Source organism: Zootoca vivipara, chromosome 3 (genome assembly GCF_965207765.1).
Source record: "Zootoca vivipara chromosome 3, rZooViv2.hap1.1, whole genome shotgun sequence".
Lineage (NCBI taxonomy): Eukaryota > Metazoa > Chordata > Lepidosauria > Squamata > Lacertidae > Zootoca > Zootoca vivipara.
The window spans coordinates 24,753,919-24,772,218 of NC_142586.1; the positions used below are offsets into that span (position 1 = coordinate 24,753,919).

At 43.4% G+C, this 18,300-nt stretch overlaps 1 pseudogene; it reads right to left on the reverse strand.

The window, feature by feature from the left end:
* Positions 1-2,668: 2,668 nt before the first annotated feature.
* On the reverse strand, positions 2,669-3,465 carry LOC118082779 (peptidyl-prolyl cis-trans isomerase NIMA-interacting 1 pseudogene; annotated as a pseudogene).
* Positions 3,466-18,300: the final 14,835 nt, after the last annotated feature.

Sequence of the window (18,300 nt, forward strand, 5' to 3'; positions counted from 1 at the left end):
CTGTATTCGCTACTTCATGAATGAAGGCTCTAACGCTATGAGCTAATCTATTCCAACTGATTCTTGTCTGGAAAAATAAATTCCTTGTTCGGTGGTGAATGGAAAGAAGAAAAATGGAGAAGGGGAGCATTAACTACTACTTGCTTTATAGCTTTAACAATTTAGCTAATTCTCTTGTTTGACAGTTGATGTTGGCCAATTAGATTGCAAAAGGCTTCTTGACGTTTCTGCTGTGCTATTCTCCTACAAGTGCGAAGTGAGGTATAACTGCAAAAAACCTATTTTCTTAGCTGTTCAGCTGGCCTATAATTGTTCTTCTAGGTTCCCGGGGGGAATCTAGTGGCTGGGCAGCCCTTTCTGCTGTTTTCCTTCATTAGCATGTGGCTAAAGCTATACATGGCAGACATTTTGACATGGCCCCAAACAGTGATCGAATAGCGCTATACTGTTTTATTGCCTTTTGACTTCATTGGTGGCAGGTTGGGGGTAAGGGTGAGAGATATAACTTTGCCAGTCTATCAGAATAGAACAATGGGGACATCTTCCCACTTTGTTCCTTTGGAACAGGTGCCTCAGGTTCATGTTGGCCATAGGGCATTGGATTGACTTGGGTTTCTATGTGAATTGAGTGCTGTATCAGTGTTTCCCAACCTTGTGCCTGCAGCTGTTTTCGGACTACAATTCCCATCATTCCTGACCACTGGTCTTGCTAGCTAGGGATGATGGGAGTTGTAGTCCCAAAACATCTGGAGGCACAAGGTTGGGAAACACTGCTGTAGATGAATTCTCATTTCACACAAGCACTTTTGACACTGCAAAGGGACTTTCCCTCCCTCTCCTCTCTTTGTGCACCATAAAAAAATGATCTGGATGGTTTTGGGGCACCTCCAGAACATATTTAGGTGGTACACAGGGCAGAGTGTGCAGGGAAAGGAGAAATAAGAAATAAGAAACTTTTGTTGCTCAACGAAAAGTACTTACCTTAGTGGGACTGTTTTGTTGGGTACAGGAAGTTTGTGCTAAAAATTAATTAGAATGGAATTCTGCATTAATTGCTCAAAATAATACAAGTAATGACAATAAGTAAATAACAATAACATGATGACGATGAGAACCACCACCACTACCACTACTACTACTACTACGGTCATACCTTGGATCTCAAACGCCTTGGTTCCCGACCAAATTGGCTCCTGAACGATCAAAGCCTGGAAGTGAGTGTTCCAGTATTCAAACGATTTTCAGAAGCTGAACGTCCGGCACAATTGCCGTGGCTTCTGATTGCCTGCAGGAGCTTCCTGCAGCCAATCAGAAGCCGCACTTCGGTTTCTGAACGTTTTGGAAGTTGAATGGACTTCCGGAACAGATTCCGTTCGACTTCCAAGGTACGACCACTGTACTAAGAATTTGGATTTTGTATTGTGAAGTTTGATTGACTCTGAAGGCAAGTGGAGTCTTGTTAAATTTTAAGGGAAATGAATTAAGTATCAGCTTGCCAAATTCAGTGTTTCACATTTTAAACTGTATCTATTACCGGTAATGTTGAGGTTGGGGGGAGGGGATGGCAAATTAGAAGGAAAGGCCCTTCAATATTAACAGCAATTATTTCATTCAACTTTTCACTTCTAGCCCCAGTTTTGTGTTCAGAAGCCAAAGTGCTGGTCTGTATAGTAGAGAGGGAGGAGAATTCACACTTGACAAAATAATACATAAAACCGAAACACAGTTTTTCTTTGAAATATTCACTTCTCCAAATTTTGGAACAAAGCTTAACTATAAAAAGTTTAGAAAAAATGCAAATGAAATTTGGTTTGCATGTGGCAAATGTGGATTTGCCCTACATATATCATGAGGATAAATGTACATTCCTCCTGGTAGGGAACACTATTCTTTTACCGTAACAGATAGACAGGATAAACAAATGAAAGGGTTTGCCAGCATGCCACATCTGAGGAAGGCCCAGATCCACTTTGGGATTCCCGAGCACCACTTTCAGCAAGCCCAAATGGTGGGATCCATAATCCAAGAAAAGAGAGATAATGTCTTCCAGATGACAACTTTCTGCATGGCAGTCAGGGGCCTTAAGCAAGAGAGAATTTTTCATTAACATTCAGAGTACTTGTCATTTTGATTCACACTCTCTAAGGAAGCTAATTTGGACTGCAGCCAGCCTTACAGTGTGATGACAACACAACATGTTCCTCCACCTCTCCTTCGTTGCTAATGATTCCTTGAATGGCAGCTGTGGTCTCTGAGCTCAGCATGACACTTTTTACCCACCGATGTCAGAGCTGCTGTAGGCTTCGTTCTTGTCCTCTCTTCATCCTGCTGGTCTTGCACTGCCTCCTGATCATGTCTGTTCTTGCACATGCACCAATTGCATCCATATGTTTTGGTTTATCTGTTGTCTGTCATAGTGTGGGGTATGCAGCAAGAGAAGACCGCTTTCTAAACTACCTATGCTAGCTATTATGGCCTGCTAGTAAAATAATTGCACTGAGGCAAAAGTATGCAAAGCCACTCAAACTTTGATATTTTTTTTATGCAGTTTTTAAATTGGTATCCTATGACTTCCAAGAAAGGCATTTGCTGGAAGTGTTACTCGGGTTAAGGCCTCAAAGCATTCCTCTGGCAGTCTAGCTCAGGCAACCAATGTTTGTTTGTTTGTTTATTTATTTCCTTTAAAACATCCTCCACACTTGTGCCTATGAAAGATGCTGCTGTCTCTTAGTTTCAAATGCATTTTCTGCCTCGGCTAACCATGCATCTCTACAGGTGGGGAAAGACATTGCGCTGAGGTGCCAAAGGAGGCATTGAGATAGGAAAACAAGGGGTGTGTTTTTCCATATATAAAATTTTAAAAAATTGAAAAGCTAGATATGGAGTTTGTTCGGGGATAGAGAGCACACAGAGGGGTTGGAATAAAGGTTCACTTGTTCCTTTTCCCCGCCACCCTTTCCTTTCCAAGTGTGTCGCGCCAAGGCACTTTCCCTCTGTACGTAGGATGATATGGATCCCTGAATGTGTGAATACTGGTCCACTCATCTCGCCAGGCCTCAGCGCGAACGAGGCATCTTCAAAAGGTTTCTGCATTTGACCCCTTCCAAAAGCACCCAGGTCTCCTCCTGCCTTGGCTGAGCTGCAGTTACTGAATTGTGATGCTAAGGATTCAAAGTCTTCCCCAGATTTAATCTTCTGGATGTAGCCATTAATTAGCTCAAGGGCGTCCTCCTTGCTCCGGGTGATCTCATCCTCCCTCCATGATGAAGGTCTCCTAGACTGGTTATGTTTCACCAAGAGATGTGAACATCACACTTTAGTCGGCTCTCCCTGTCCATTCTTGCTGTTTCCAGTGGGGCGTTCCCATTGGCTGGCATTTGTAATATGGTTGAAATAATACACACGCCCGGAGCTGCGGCTCATGTGCTTCTCTCAGCCTGCGGTAAGCTTCTCCTCCTCCACCATCTTGCCTCACAGAACACAAGCACAGAGCCGGCCACGCCCACCTTCGCAATGGTGGCGCAAGCGCGAACACGATCACACTCTCACAACCAATGTCTAACCCAGCCCTATGCCAACCTGGTGCCCCCCCTATGTTTTGAACTACAACTCCCATCAGCCCCAGTCAGAAATATTCTGAAAGAAAGGGGAAGATCAAAAGGCATTCACTCTTTAAAGGATGGTGATTTTGCATGGATTCCATCAATGTAGTATTGGAGCTTTTCTTATCAGATGTGGAAATGAGTGAAGGCCCTGTATGCTGAAGGAAGGCAAGTTTGGAAAGCCTAACTCAACAGTTCACTCCTCCTTCCAAGCCCATTACAAATTGGGGCCCTGGCCTGTTTGAGGATCAGCCCAGGTAAGGGCCATAACATCTGCCTTACAATCCCTGGTGTCTCCAGGCAGGCCTGGGAGAGAACCTAGTGGCATAGTGTGTGTGTGTGTGTGTGGGGTGCCACAGGGGTGGTTGCCCTGGGCGCAAAATTGTTAGGGGTGCAAAATTTCAACACCCGGTGCTGCCTCAATGCAGCCACGCCCTTTCGCTGCTGGGCTCCGTTGAAAATGGCTTCTCCATGTGAACCAGGAAGTGACCGCATGGAATGACTCTTCTTTTCTTTGCTCTGCAATTGTGATCTCCCAGGTGACACGGATGCCATTGGGCAGTTGAATGTGCATGTGTACTCCATTAGTTTTCCTCCCTCCCTCCCTCCCAGTCCTTTGTGTGCCCCTGGGAGCTAGCAACCCATGCTATGCCACTGAGAAAACCTTATCTGAAATACGGGGAGCCAATCAGTGGCAACAAGAGTGAATGAGATGTACTAAATATGTAATGGGATCACCTCTCTGAAAGCCCTTCCCGCCACTAGCATGCCCACCATTGACATTGTGTCCCACCACCTAACTAGAGATGTTTGGAGTGATAAAACAGTGTGGGTGTGTGATAACGACTGGACAGTTTGGCAATCCAAGGGAGAAGATAGAGATTGTCTGTGCATCTCCCAGGTAATAGTTTGTTGCTCTTGATGAATCTTGGCTTGCTTCCCTGACTCTCGGTGTGCTATTAATATTTTGAAGTTGGTTTAATTTTGCTGATCCTCTCATGCACCTTTTTTTATGTAAATGCCCATAAGCTTCTTTCTGTGTGAACAAGAATTTTTACATAATAAAAGCACCAGGGTGAATCCGTGGTTACTGGCACAGAGCAGAAAATTCATCCATTTTATATCAGGATTTAATTTGAAAGTCTGGATTACTTAAAATGCATTTTTCCTCTTACATCTGACCTACTTTTTAAAATCTTTAATATTCCAATTTGATTTCTTCGCAACATGGTGCTTGAAGATATGCCCACTCCTGCCAGCTTCTAACTAGTAACGTAATTCTGTGCTGAGTGGAAGAAAAAGAGAGTTTACAACAGCACATGAGAAAGATCAAGCACTGCAAAATCCCCCAAATACCATTTCAGCACTGATAGAAAATTCACATTTTGGCCACAAAAAGTTCTCTGATTTTTGAAGATGATCTCAAGGGGAGACTAGTGAGGGCCAATTCATAGCTAGAATACCCCCAGTTTAGTATAGACATTTTTGTTGTTTTAAATAACATCTTTAGCTGCTAATGAAATTGGGCGAGAGCTCCAACTTTCCTTTCTAACCTTCCTTCTGACTCAAAACTAAGGAATCTGCCCATACTGATTCAGACCATTGGTCCATCTGGCTCAGCCTTTCCCAACCTGACACCCTCCCGATATTTGGGACTAAAATGCCCATCAGACCCAGCCTGCATGGCCAATTATCAGGGGTTACAGGTGTTGTAATCTGTTCCCAGGCCTCCTTGGAGGTGCCAGGGTTTGAAGTTCTGTATGCAAAACATGTGCTCTACTGCTGACCTATGACCCTGGCACTTTTTTTTATCACTATTCCCTCTATTCCTGGCATTTAGGCATGAGTACCAATGCTGATCGGGCTTGCCGATCAGAAGGTCGGCGGTTCGAATCCCTGTGACGGGGTGAGCTCTCGTTGCTTGGTCCCAGCTCCTGCCAACCTAGCAGTTCAAAAACACGTCAAAGTGCAAGTAGATAAATAGGTGCCGCTACAGCGGGAAGGTAAACGGCGTTTCCGTGTGCTGCTCTGGTTCGCCAGAAGCGGCTTTGTCATGCTGGCCACATGACCTGGAAGCTGTACGCTGGCTCCCTCGGCCAATAATGTAAAACAATACTGTATTAATAAATAAGGTGTTTCCATGTGCTGCTCTGGTTTGCCAGAAGCGGCTTTGTCATGCTGGCCACATGACCCAGAAGCTGTATGCCGGCTCCCTCGGCCAATAACGCGAGATGAGCACCGCAACCCCAGAGTTGTTCACGACTGGACCTAATGGTCAGGGGTCCCTTTACCTTTACCTTTACCAATGCTTACTGTACCCCAAAATTGCCTTTAGGATCACTGCTATCAATATCCCTTGTTAACTGTTCCTTTTATAGTAAATTTCTCTCTCTCTCTCTCTCTCTCTCTCTCTCTCTCTCTCTCTCTCTCTCTCTCTCTCTCTCTCTCTCTCTCTCTCTCTCTCTCACACACACACACACACACACACACACACACACACGATAATGTGAGATGTGTTTTGGAGTCTTCATTTTCTTACCCCTTTCAGCTAGTGTTAGGCCACTTTACATGATACGATTTACAGGATGTATGCTACAGATGGATGCTGTAGCTAAATTATAATATTCCACACATGAGGAGACATGATTTTATTTTGTGGACCACCTGGAGAAGTTTGATTAACTTAATATATGCCACAACAGCTACATAATAATTATAATTCTAATAAAAAATAGAATTGGTCAAGTTCCCTGCCATGTGTATTCTTAGCATCCATGCGATTACAAAGACGATACAGGACCATTTTTAACGTTGCTGGCTTCAGGATATGCAGCGGAGGTCTGCATTCGTTTCTGTGCTAAAAATGTGACGTGTGAAGCTGCCTTCTGTCTCCAGTCTATTGAACTGAAATGTTGATAATATGAAACATCTCTTTTCTTTTTTTAAAAAAGTCACTGGCTGTACAACTGTAAGACAGAAGCTTTTGCAATATATTTTGCACATCAGATGAGATCCATTGTTCAGCTGTTGATGTGTATCTGGAGACATGTGGAGTACAAGTAATGGAGTTATTTGTTAGGCACATGTCTGCTCATATGAAAGGTGTTGTTTGTTAAAGTTTCTCCACTGGTTCTAGTGGGCTAGAGCAAGCAATAAAAGTGCCTCAGGGAGCTCTCTGTTTGTGTCAGTGTACATGTTCCTGTTCATAAGTTGATATATTTTCCATGGTTTCCCTAAGAATGTAAGTTATAAACTGCACACCTCGGAGGTAAAGTACAGCTTGGAAGATGATGTTCAGCATACAGCTGCATTGAAGGAGACTTAACAGCACAATCCTAACCATGTCTATTCAGAAGTAAGTCCTCATAACAGGACATAGTCCCAAGTAAGTGGAGTTTTTGGATCTCAGCATTATACCTGGGTAGCCATGCCCACTTAAGCTCACCCCATTGGCAAAGGGAATAAGTTGGGAGCCTGTGCCAGTTCCTTTGTGCAGTGGACTCTGACTTTAAGTTAAGAATTTTATGACGTTTTTCACAAGACAGTAAGCTATATAGGGAAATGACTTTACAGCAGGAGCCCCCAACTTTTTTATGTCTGTCCAAAAATCTACGAAATTGACATGTGTGCCACAAAATACCCATTTTTGTGCCCCCCCTTTTAAAAAGCTACCCTTCACAGAAGGAAATAGGGCAATGCTCAGTTACCCCCATGGGCAAAACACACCCACCTGAAAATGAAGAAAACACAGACGAAAAAATGCCCCCAAACTCTCATTTTTAAAAATGGGCAAGGGGTCTTAGTAGTCACCAAAGAGGAGATATTTGTGGGTATTCCAGTTCTATAGAGCCTTATTTGGTCCTATTATTTCAGTATGTGAAAGCCTTTATCACACTGAGGGGCTCCAAATTCTGAGCTTTTAACTGAACTGTAAGAGATTTTCCCGCAACCTCAAAAAGGGCACAGGAACAACCTAGGCTGTGGCTTTGGACATCAGTCTGCATGGCTTTGTCTATTGAGTTGTCTCTGGAGGGCTGGGAAAGCACTTACGGTACATAGCAGAGCCCTCCCAGCCATCTTTGCCCAGCTCTAGCATCAGCTTTTGTGCCCCCCCCCTTTTAAAAAGCTACAGTATTTTCAGTGCAGTTCCCTAGCCAACTAATGTGCATAAAAATGCACGTACTAGGGTAAAGCGTGCCTCAAACTGCATATATTAGTGAAGATAACATAGAAAAATGCATTACATTGAGGAAAATTGCTTTGCAAAGCTGCGTAAACTCAGCAAAATTGCATTCAGAAATGAACATGCTAGGAGACATTTGTACTGAAATGCTGGTGAATTTTCACAAGGACTTTAAAAAACAAACAAGCTAGAGACTGATGAAGAAATATAGAGAACTTAAGTCTGGAAAAATGAGAAAGCAAGAGGAAGCAAAACTGATACATTTCCCCATCCCTACATACCTGGAAGCAGTAGAATGAGTTTGTGAACCAGGATGTGCAACTTCCAGGCAGTCTGGAGTTCCGGCACTACTCTCTTTTCTTTTTTCAAATTAAGTAGTAGCTACACCCAAATAGCATATATTTGCAAGCTCAAATATCATACTATTATTCCAGCTATGACATAATGGTGAGCGAAACAAACAGATGGGGGCAGGATGAGATAACAGTAATTTAAGCATGTTTTTCCTTGGCTGTCTCACCCGAGAGACAGGTAATCTCGCTGGGTAAAGTTTAGTCCTAATTAGAGTAATGTCAGCGGAACAGTTATTGTCACAATCAGGGGTACCAGCAGACAGGTGGTGGGTAGGAACATGCTATAAAGGATATGTTTCACATAATAAAGTCCTCTGAGACTAGGATGATCTTGGTGCTCTTTCGAAAATTGCCCTTTTCACTGACAATCAGGTCCCAAACCCGTCTCTCTTTCTCACCTCCACTCAAAGGCGTAGCATGCAAAATACCTTTAGTACACTTGGGATCACGCGTAGAACTGTGTTTGCTGATGCTGAGAGAATGTCAGATATAGTGAAAACGAAGCAAATAGATTTTTCTCCCCAGCTCTAGTGTGTCAGCAATGCCATTTGATGGGAAGGGTGAGTCTGCACATGAAACAGGCAACTCAGATGCTCCAATCCTGAAAAAAATGCTTGATGCCATAGACCAGGGATGTCCAGCTGGTCGATCGTGATCTACTGGTAAATCCCTGTGAGGTTTTGGTAGATCACAGTCGATCTCTGGCTCCCTTTCCTTAACATTGCTAAAACTGTCTCCTGCCCTGCTCCCTCATCCCACCCTCCATTGTTGTTTGACCTCTGGAAGGCAAGACAGAGCTTTCTCTGTGCTGCTGTTTTCATCCATAGTGATCTTTTTGTGAGTGACTTTACCCCTATGTCCCTTGCCTTTAACCTCCCCAAAAACGGAATCCCCCCCCAATTTTAACCCCCCCCAAAATGGGGCTATCCTTCCCCAAAAAAGCTCAACAACTTTGAGCTGACCCCCCCCCCCAAACGGGGGGTAGATCAGTGCCAGGCATTTCTTAGTTCATAGGCAGTCAATTAAAGCTGGCACTGTAAGGAGAGTTTTCCAGAGACTCTGAGCATGGTTGCGTCTGGTCGAAATTAGAAATTCTGCAGATTGCTTTTTCAGAAAATACACAATACACAAAAAATAAACAATACACAAATAACAAAAATACAAATAAAAATGCAATAAAAAACAAGCAATAAAATTTAAAAAACCAAATAATTTCCTTAACCTTACTAACTTATTTATTTTCCATCGTGTGGGGACTTCCTTCGGTCCCACCTTCTGAACTTCCTTTTCTTTCAACCTCTTTAGCAGGTTCATCTTATAAATACCTATCTCTAACATAATTTTAAATTTAATTTCTATCCTCTAATATTATTCTAATACAAACTGAAAACTTACATATACTTCCCTAAGGTCATTTATATATTGTAAAAAAAAATCAAATAGATTTAGCATGAGATATTTTCTTAAGGCTGCATCCTTGGACCACAGTTCTGGTGGAAGCTGAAACTTTTTGTTACCAGTCACAGGCTTAGAATATGTCTTTCTGCAACAACATTGAAAAGAAGCAAGTTGGGGTGAAATGGGGGGGCACTTTCCCATCCTATCTGTTTTTATGCAAATATTATCATTGCTATTTCTTTCTGGGAGGAATACTGGGAGGGGGGGGAAACACACACAGCAAATTATTTAAACCAGTCTGTCATATGTAATATTCCAGGCAGCTAACAGGACTCTGGATGATCTCAATAGATAGACAAGCTGGGTTATAAGGTCTCAAGTTTTTTCATAGCTTTTTTTTTTATATCAACACCCAAGCCTTCCCTATCATTTCAAATAGGCTTTGTAAATCTTGTTCAAAGAGTTAAACATGAATTTTTCTAAAGCTCCTGACCCTTTTTGACCGTGACTCACTTGTGGCTGTGCTTCAGTTTCTCTGTGGTTGCTTCACAATGCTTTGAACACATTTTATTGGGAGAAATCCCAACCGGACATGTTCTGGAATGCCGTTAGCTCACCATGGTGAATAAGCTTGACAGTCACTCGTTCAGTTTACAGTATGGGAGAGTGGTGAGGTTTACTTTCAGCTTGGATGATGAGGTGGATATTACGGAGTTCCTGCTCAGCAAACATTTTTGGTGGAAGACTATGTTAAGGAAGGAGTGAAGGGTGATGGGCCAAGGTGGGCTATTATTAGAAAGTGCCATGGCCACTGTTGTTCTCTCCACATACCCCTCATACCTCTGGAATGGAAAGTGGGAAAAGGTAGATCTCTGAAAGTATCAGATTTGGCTCAGAATCTACTAACTCCTGATTCATGTCCCATCAGAAACCTCAAACTTAAATGTTGGGGATTGGCAGGGCTCCACAGTGGAAGAGGTAGTAGGGGGCAGAGGCTGATCCAGGAGAAAGGGGGTAGCAATTTGTGGGGGTTTGTGCCTTCTGAGAGGCAGGAGTGAAAGCTGGAGGATGGGGAGCAGTTTGAGCAGCCTGAGATGGGGAAGGAAGGACAGGACATGCTGGGAGCAGAGGGCAATATGGTGCCTGAAGGCGGGGAGTGGCAGAGTCCCTCCTGTCCCCTCCCCCAGTGTCCCCCAGGACTAGGAGGGGCTTGAAGAGGCAAGCAAAATGGCCACTTCTGGGTCAGTTTGCTTGCACTCATGCCATCAGGTAAGAGTGTTTAAGTTTGGGGAGGAGGCATGGCTACCCATTGCTCCAGCAGATCAGCCCAGAGCATAAGCCCAAGGAGCCCAGTTGCCTTGGCCCAGTTGCCTTGGCCACCAGAAGCAAATGTCCGCATGTTTAGTGCACCTCCAGAGCTAATGTAAGAATTAAACTACCGGCCGTTTGTCCTCCTTGAGCTGTGTGTGCTCCGGACATTAGAGAGGGTGCCCCTTTGGGGAAGCACAAATTTCTGTGCAATCCATCATAAGAACATAAGCGTATAAAAAGAGCTTTGTTGAATCAGGCCAAAGGCCCATCATGGTCCAACACCTTGGTCCCACTACGGCCTGTAGGAAGCCCACAAGCAGGACCTGAGCACAGAAGTACTTTCCACCCTTGTGATTCCCAGCAACAGAGGCATACTGCCTCAATCAGTGGAGGAAGACCATAGCCATCACTGTGGATAGTAGCCTTTGATAGTCTTACCCTCCATGGATTTGTGTCCTTCTGCACAAATCTCCACGGAGTGAGTGGCAGCTCCGAAAGAGCATATTGGCGCATTCTGTTCCAGTCCATCAGCAAGCATCGCATCACACTGTCTTAGCAGATTGTGTCCGCTGTCTGCCAAAAGGGCACGCTGCAATTTGTCTGCATGTCAATATGTGTGTCCCAGATTTTAACCCCCCCCAACACCAAATAAATAAATAAAATAAAACTGTGCGTGTGTGACAATTTGTTGGCATACACAAGAGTCCAACATAGATTTCCACTTTGGTCATGCATATTTTTAAGAAAATATATTATTTTTCTTCTTTGGTTTTTTGTTTAGTTTTGTTAGCACTATAACTATTTGCAGTGTGCTAAAAGGATTAAGTCCAATCCATACATCAGCCTCCTCCCTTGAAATCAAGGGGGCTTTCAAGTGCTTAATTTTGATTGCCTCCCATTATCCTCCAGAAGTTGTGTCCATGGTAACAAAATTAATTCCAGTCCAGTAACTGTTGTTTTTAATGCATTTTTTTTAAAAAAAACCACCCGCGGAAAACAAGTATCATTTTGCCATTACCTGGCCTTTATGGAACCCCTCCCCCGCTCGCAGTTACAGTGTATGTCTTAGCTTTGCATTGAGAAAGCGGTCCATGCAACTGCAAGACAATGGGATGGTTTCTAATCAAAATACCCCAAGTTGTGACTGGGTCGGTGTCTCCCAGTCTGGCGCTTGGAGAAAAGCAGCAGCAGCCCTTTCAGAAAGAATTACTGCAACAGTTGTACTTCATAGAAGTCCAGCTGGGAGTTAGTTATTTAAGCCTCAGACACAGAATAAAAGATGACACTCAGAGATACATTATTCTGTGAGGTCAAGTATCAGTACATGGTAAGACAGATGACAGGAAAGCTATCAGTCGGGATGGGAAAGTGAATTGCAAGAGCAGGGTAATAAAAGCGCTGGGAAATTGAAAGCACTGAAGAGCTCTTGTACATCAGGCCCCAAGCCTGGCAGTGTTTGTATCAAGTACTCAAACCAGGTTTTGGGGGAGTGGGGTATGAGTTCGAAAGAATAGCTTGATTTTCTCATCTTCTTTTCATACAGTATTTTTTCCCCCTCCACTTAGCATTTATAGAATGCATTTCCACCTGTGCAAAGTGGTTCTCACTCAGACCTCGTGGGCTGGTCCTTATTCCACTGCCTGCGGTGGTTGCGTTGCAGAAATAAGTGAGAGTGGTTTGCACGTGTGAGTGGCGAAAAGCCAGAGCTCACGTGGCCCCGTGGCTTCTCTCCTGGTAAAAAAAAAGGAAAGGGAGAGGGCAGTGGGTGATGGCGCTTTCCTCTCTCTTTGCAGATGAGGATTACAAATGTGCATGGCTTCATGGCATGCCTAGCATGTCCAGAACGAGAGTTAACCTGCGCACTGCACAGCACTATGGCAACTGTGCTATGCCTGGAAATTTGGCATTACCCCCAAGTGCTATGCAAGTGATCAAAAGACTGATGTGCGAAATTGGTTAGCGTTTACGACTTTGCTGCTCACCTGCTCCATTGCGTTTGGAAAACAGATGCTTTGAGAGCCTTTTTGCTAGAGCAGATTTGGGTTACATTTCTCTTCAGCCCCAGCTAGTATGCAATTGAGTTGGATCAAATCACAGTGGCTCCTTCTGATGGCCTCAGAAGTGGTGGTAGCCAGATGGAGGGGGAATGTTCTCAGCTGGAGCAGAATGGAGAGGTGGGGCTAAGTACTGCTTCCCACAGATGCCTTCAGGCATGACAGCTGGTAGCAAGAGGGAGGGGCATGCATGGAAACACAAGAAGACCATTGGTCCAGCTCAGTATGGTCTCCATTGACTGGCAGTGGCTTTCTGGGGTTTCAGGAAAAGGACATTTCCAGCCAGACTTGGAAGATGTTAGAGATTGAACCCGGGATCTTCTGCATGAAAAGCAGAGGTTCTACTACTGAGCTACAATCCTCACCATGAGTCTATGCATGGTTTCCACCCAGTGGGCACATTTCAAATTTTGGGAGAGTGCAAGGGCTTCCAGTCACAAAATGCCATGGAGGGTGTGTGATGTAACACAAAATGTTTGCTGTGGAGGCACGCTGTGGAGGCACGGAATAACACAAAATGGGTGCCATGGGGGATGTGGCATTACAGAAAATTAGAAGGATATATACACACACACACACCCAAAGTCAGCTATCTCCTGCAGGTCCAACACAAACTGCTGGTCTCACTGTCTAATAACAACGGGGACCATTCCTCATTATCAATAAAAATAGGCAATGCAGCAGCAGCACCACTCTTATTCCCCAGGAATCACTTAAAAGGTACCTGCACATTTTGTCCCATGAATGACTTTCTACTAGAGAGATTATTTTTTTAAATAAGAAAGCTCATAGCCTGGAGCACCTGGCCAGGGGCACCACTGGAAGTCTTCACAGACATCTGCCCATAGCCATCTTCTTGTCCTAGCTCCCATGCCTTCTTTCTGCTTCTATGCTAACAACAATTATCTTGCAATAGAAGTACATCCACCTTCCTTCATTTTCTCTCCTCCTGCCACCTTCCTGGCATAGATGCCAAATGTTAGTTGAAAGAACAGAGGCTAGGAAATAGTCAAGGGGTACACAATAGGGAAATATGAAATAAATAAGTTTATGGACGCTTCTTTATTTTCAGCACTCTCACAGAGTAGTGCAATCTAGAGATACAAATTGCAGGTTTCCAAGGGAGGACTCAGGGTGATAACTCAGAGATAATAACTTCATAATGCAGTAACCGTCTTCCTATCCTTGCCTACCACTTCTGGGAATTTTTTTTTAATACTGTCTCATGGTGAGTCATGGTATGATGAAAGGACTAAATAGTCAGGTTATCATGTGATGACTGCAACCATCAGATTAATCACTTGGTGCCTGAATCCACGCTAGGGAGTGCAGAAAATGAATACTTTGAATTGCCTGGTTTTCACTGCTTGCTCTAGTCTATTTTCATTTGTGATATTATACCTCCATACCTACATACCTGCAGAGTGAGGATTTGCATTGGAGGATTTGCATATGGTTTTCCCAGTAGTGATGTATGGAAGTGAGAGCTGGACCATAAAGAAGGCTGATCGCTGAAGAATTGATGTTTTTGAATTATGGTGCTGGAGGAGACTCTTGAGAGTCCCATGGACTGCAAGAAGATCAAACCTATCCATTCTGAAGGAAATCAGCCCTGAGTGCTCACTGGAAGGACAGATCCTGAAGCTGAGGCTCAAAAACTTTGGCCACCTCATGAGAAGAGAAAACTCCCTGGAAAAGACCCTGATGTTGGGAAAGATGGAGGGCACAAGGAGAAGGGGACGACAGAGGTCGAGGTGGTTGGGCAGTGTTCTCAAAGCTATGAACATGAGTCTGACCAAACTGTGGGAGGCAGTGGAAAACAGGAATGCCTGGCGTGCTCTGGTCCATGGGGTCACGAAGAGTCGGACACGACTAAACGACTAAACAACAACAACAAGTCTTCAAGCATCCAAATGAGAACAATAGCCTTGTTAAGGAAATGCCCAAATAGGAAATATATGTTGGGAATGGGACTGGCATGCGCTATGGCCCCCCAGTATGGATGCATGCCTATTTCCTGTTCAAGCCTAATGCTTCTGCTGGACTACTGTTGAAAGGCTACAGCCATAAACCTACCCCCCCCTCTTTTAAGCAGCCATGGCCAACACTACTGTTTTGAAAGTGCAGTGTTACGCAATGATGTTGGTAGCAATATTAAGCTGAGCGTTTCGAATTCAGCACCACGGATGTTGCATGAGCCACATGTTCCCAGTCAAGCGGCTATACACTTGCTCACATGACAATTCCTGGCTCGTAACATAGAAGAGGAAAGCATTTATGTGGAATTACAAAAAAAAAGGAACATCTCCATCTCAGACTCAAACATTTGTCAAAAGACATAACAAAGTAAGCAATGTATGCAAGCTACATAATGCATGGTGTATCGATTCCAACCCTTATAAATGCCCATATGCTCCAATACTGTGGTTTTAGTCAATTCCATATGCTGCTCTCAGTCAGTTCCACATACGTTGATGCAGAGCTTGTATATGCTGCACTGATATTGTAGAGATACAGAAAAGATGATTTCCAGACGTTTTCCTGAGCCAAGCTGGAACTGCGAGGCTCTACAGTTGGTCCCACAAAGGATGTGCTTTATCCATTCCCTTGATCTGATTTGCATCCACTGGTCTCCATTCAGCATTGGCATTTCCATTATGTATGCAGCATTTATGACCATGAGGGATACTGTAAACGATTTCTAGAAATGTGTTGAGAAAAGGCCATAAGCACTTTGAGGAGCACCTGCAAGAACTTGTACTAATAGAATCATAGAATTGTAGAGTTGGAAGGGACCCCAAGGCTCATCTAGTCCAACCCCCTGCAATGCAGGAATCTCAACTAAAGCATCCGTCACAGATGGCCACCCAAACCTCTGCTTAAAAACTTCCAAGGAAGGAGAGCCCACCACCTCCTGGGGGAGTCCATCCCACTGTTGAACATCTCTTACTGTCAAAAAGTTATTCCTGGTGTTTAGTCAAATTCCTGCCATTTATATGAATTGTTCTTCTTTTCTCACATAAGCATTTCACTGCATACCTCGTCCCTCATACTGAGATGGGTTTCTACCTGGATGAAACAGAATTGTGTGTGTGTGTGTGTGTGTGTGTGTGTGTTTGAAGCTCTGCATATATACTGAATGCTATCCAGGCTGTTGTCGCCTGCAGGCATTTAAAGATACCGGTAACTGTTTGTTTTGTAGCAGTTCTCTCTGCTGTGTGCCATACGGGGTCCTCTTTAACACCTCTCAAACGAGGTCAGTTAAGACGGGATTATTTTAATTCTCTTAGATGTCTTTCCAGAATTCGTTAGTTTAGACTGATGATCTCACTCCACATGGCTGGGCACCCGGAATGTGCAGTAAGCTTCCTGCCCGTAAAGGACCAGCTATTCATAGATGCTTTGAGAAAACACTGTGTCAGCTGATGTGTAATGGAAGAAACACTGCGGTGGTGATGGAGGAATGTTAACCGAGGAGCCCTTCAAGGTTCTGAGACAAGGACGTGCATGGAGAACCACTAAATTATGTTTGGAAGTAGTTTTCTGATTCATTGAAATGCCAAAAAACAAAAACCCAGCAACAGCAACTCAGGCCCGCATTATTGTAAAAGCAGGGGGTGACTCAGATTAAACTAACGAATGGATGTTTGGTTCTAGAAATGGAGATATCAAGCCGTGACCATAAACATCCAATCCCCTCAAATTTAGGGGAATTTTACACATTAATTGGTATGTATGTATGTAGAAATGTGTGTGTGTGTGCTGTATATCCAGGTATCCTTCACAGGCGTATTACTTTATTGCTCTGTGCTGCTTTAAAATGTGGGATTTTTTTGTATTTTTGTGATTTATTTTTTTTTAAAAAATAATGTTGTAAACCACTGATAGGCTTCTCTGAAGTATGAAGTAGTATATGAATTACATTATTAATTAATTATTATATTTGCCCATTATTCACTGTGAGGTCCCAGAGCAAGTTACAACAATTTTAAAAATGCAGCATTAAACTCAGTTTAAAACAAATTGAAAATTATAATTATAATTATGTATCCCACCTCAGCTGTGTGTGCAATGTATCTTTTATGGCAGCAGGTGAAATGAGGATGCTGACATACGATACTGGAATTCACTTTCCTGAAAAACATGACAGTACAGCAGAGGTGACTGACCTGCAGCCCAGAGCCTCAATCTCCCCCTGCTCTGCAAATTTTCTGGTCCCTTAAGACCTCACTGATTTGGGTGGTCAAAAAAGGTTAAAAAACCAAAAGTGACACAGTGTATTTCGTCCCCTCCCCAATGATCAGATTGATCATTTGATGAGTAGGAAGGGGAGAACACACCTCCTCTTTAGCTGATCTGCTTTCAGTGTACATCAGACAGATCACACTAACACACACTGTCCTCAGCAGTATCGAGAGGAAACTTTCTCAGCAGTCATTCACACACACACACACACACACACACACACACAGAGAGAGAGAGAGAGAGAGAGAGAGGGAGGAACAGAAAAGCAGTTAAAAATGACAGTTACTTGAATAACAATCACAACAGAATGGAATGCCTCGCTCATGTGACTCACAGTCAGCCAATCACATGAGAGAGCTACTGCCAAAGGAAAAACCCCATGCTAAAAATAAACAGCAGTTCAACACAAGCAGCATTCCCATTTCAGGAAATTAAGCCATTATCCTTAACATTGCTGTTGGTATAGCACAGAAACCACATACCACAGAAGCCCAGGAACCTCAACAGGAACTGAAGCATATGTTCAAGCCTTTGGCATCTTGTGTGGCCCAGGATCATATGACCATTTTTGCCTGTTTTTTAAAAAATCAGTACTATATCTGAAGAGTGGGTTCCTAAAGGTCTAATTTTAAAAGAAGAGGAAAATGATGATGTAATGTTATCAACATCCTGATTAGGGTTGTCAGATGAGATGAGATGTCATTTTAATTAGTTTGCTTGATTTGTTAATTTACTCAAAATTAATACAATAGTCGGCGCTTGCGGATGATAATTGGAAGTTACATTATGAGCAGGAGCTTCTGATGACACTGCTTGTGAAATGTTCTCGTGTACCTGTGAAGAATTGGGATACATTGTGTGTTATGTCTTGCATTTCCTTTAGACTTTTAGCCTCAGTCTGTGAAATTGGTGGGGTTTTCTTCTAATCTGTACCATGCACTTAACAAGTCCCTATAAAAGCTTTGTGGCCTTATCTGCCATAAATCAGAGTGGCTTTCTAAAATAAAAAGAGAACACTTCATGCATCTGTTCTAGCACATGAAAGCTTACGTTCCGCAATGCATTTGTTTAGTCTTTAAGTTGTCACAGATTCTTAGTTTTTGTTTTTTTAAGCTCGGATATGCTGCCTCCATTGGGGTATACAGAGTTTGCTT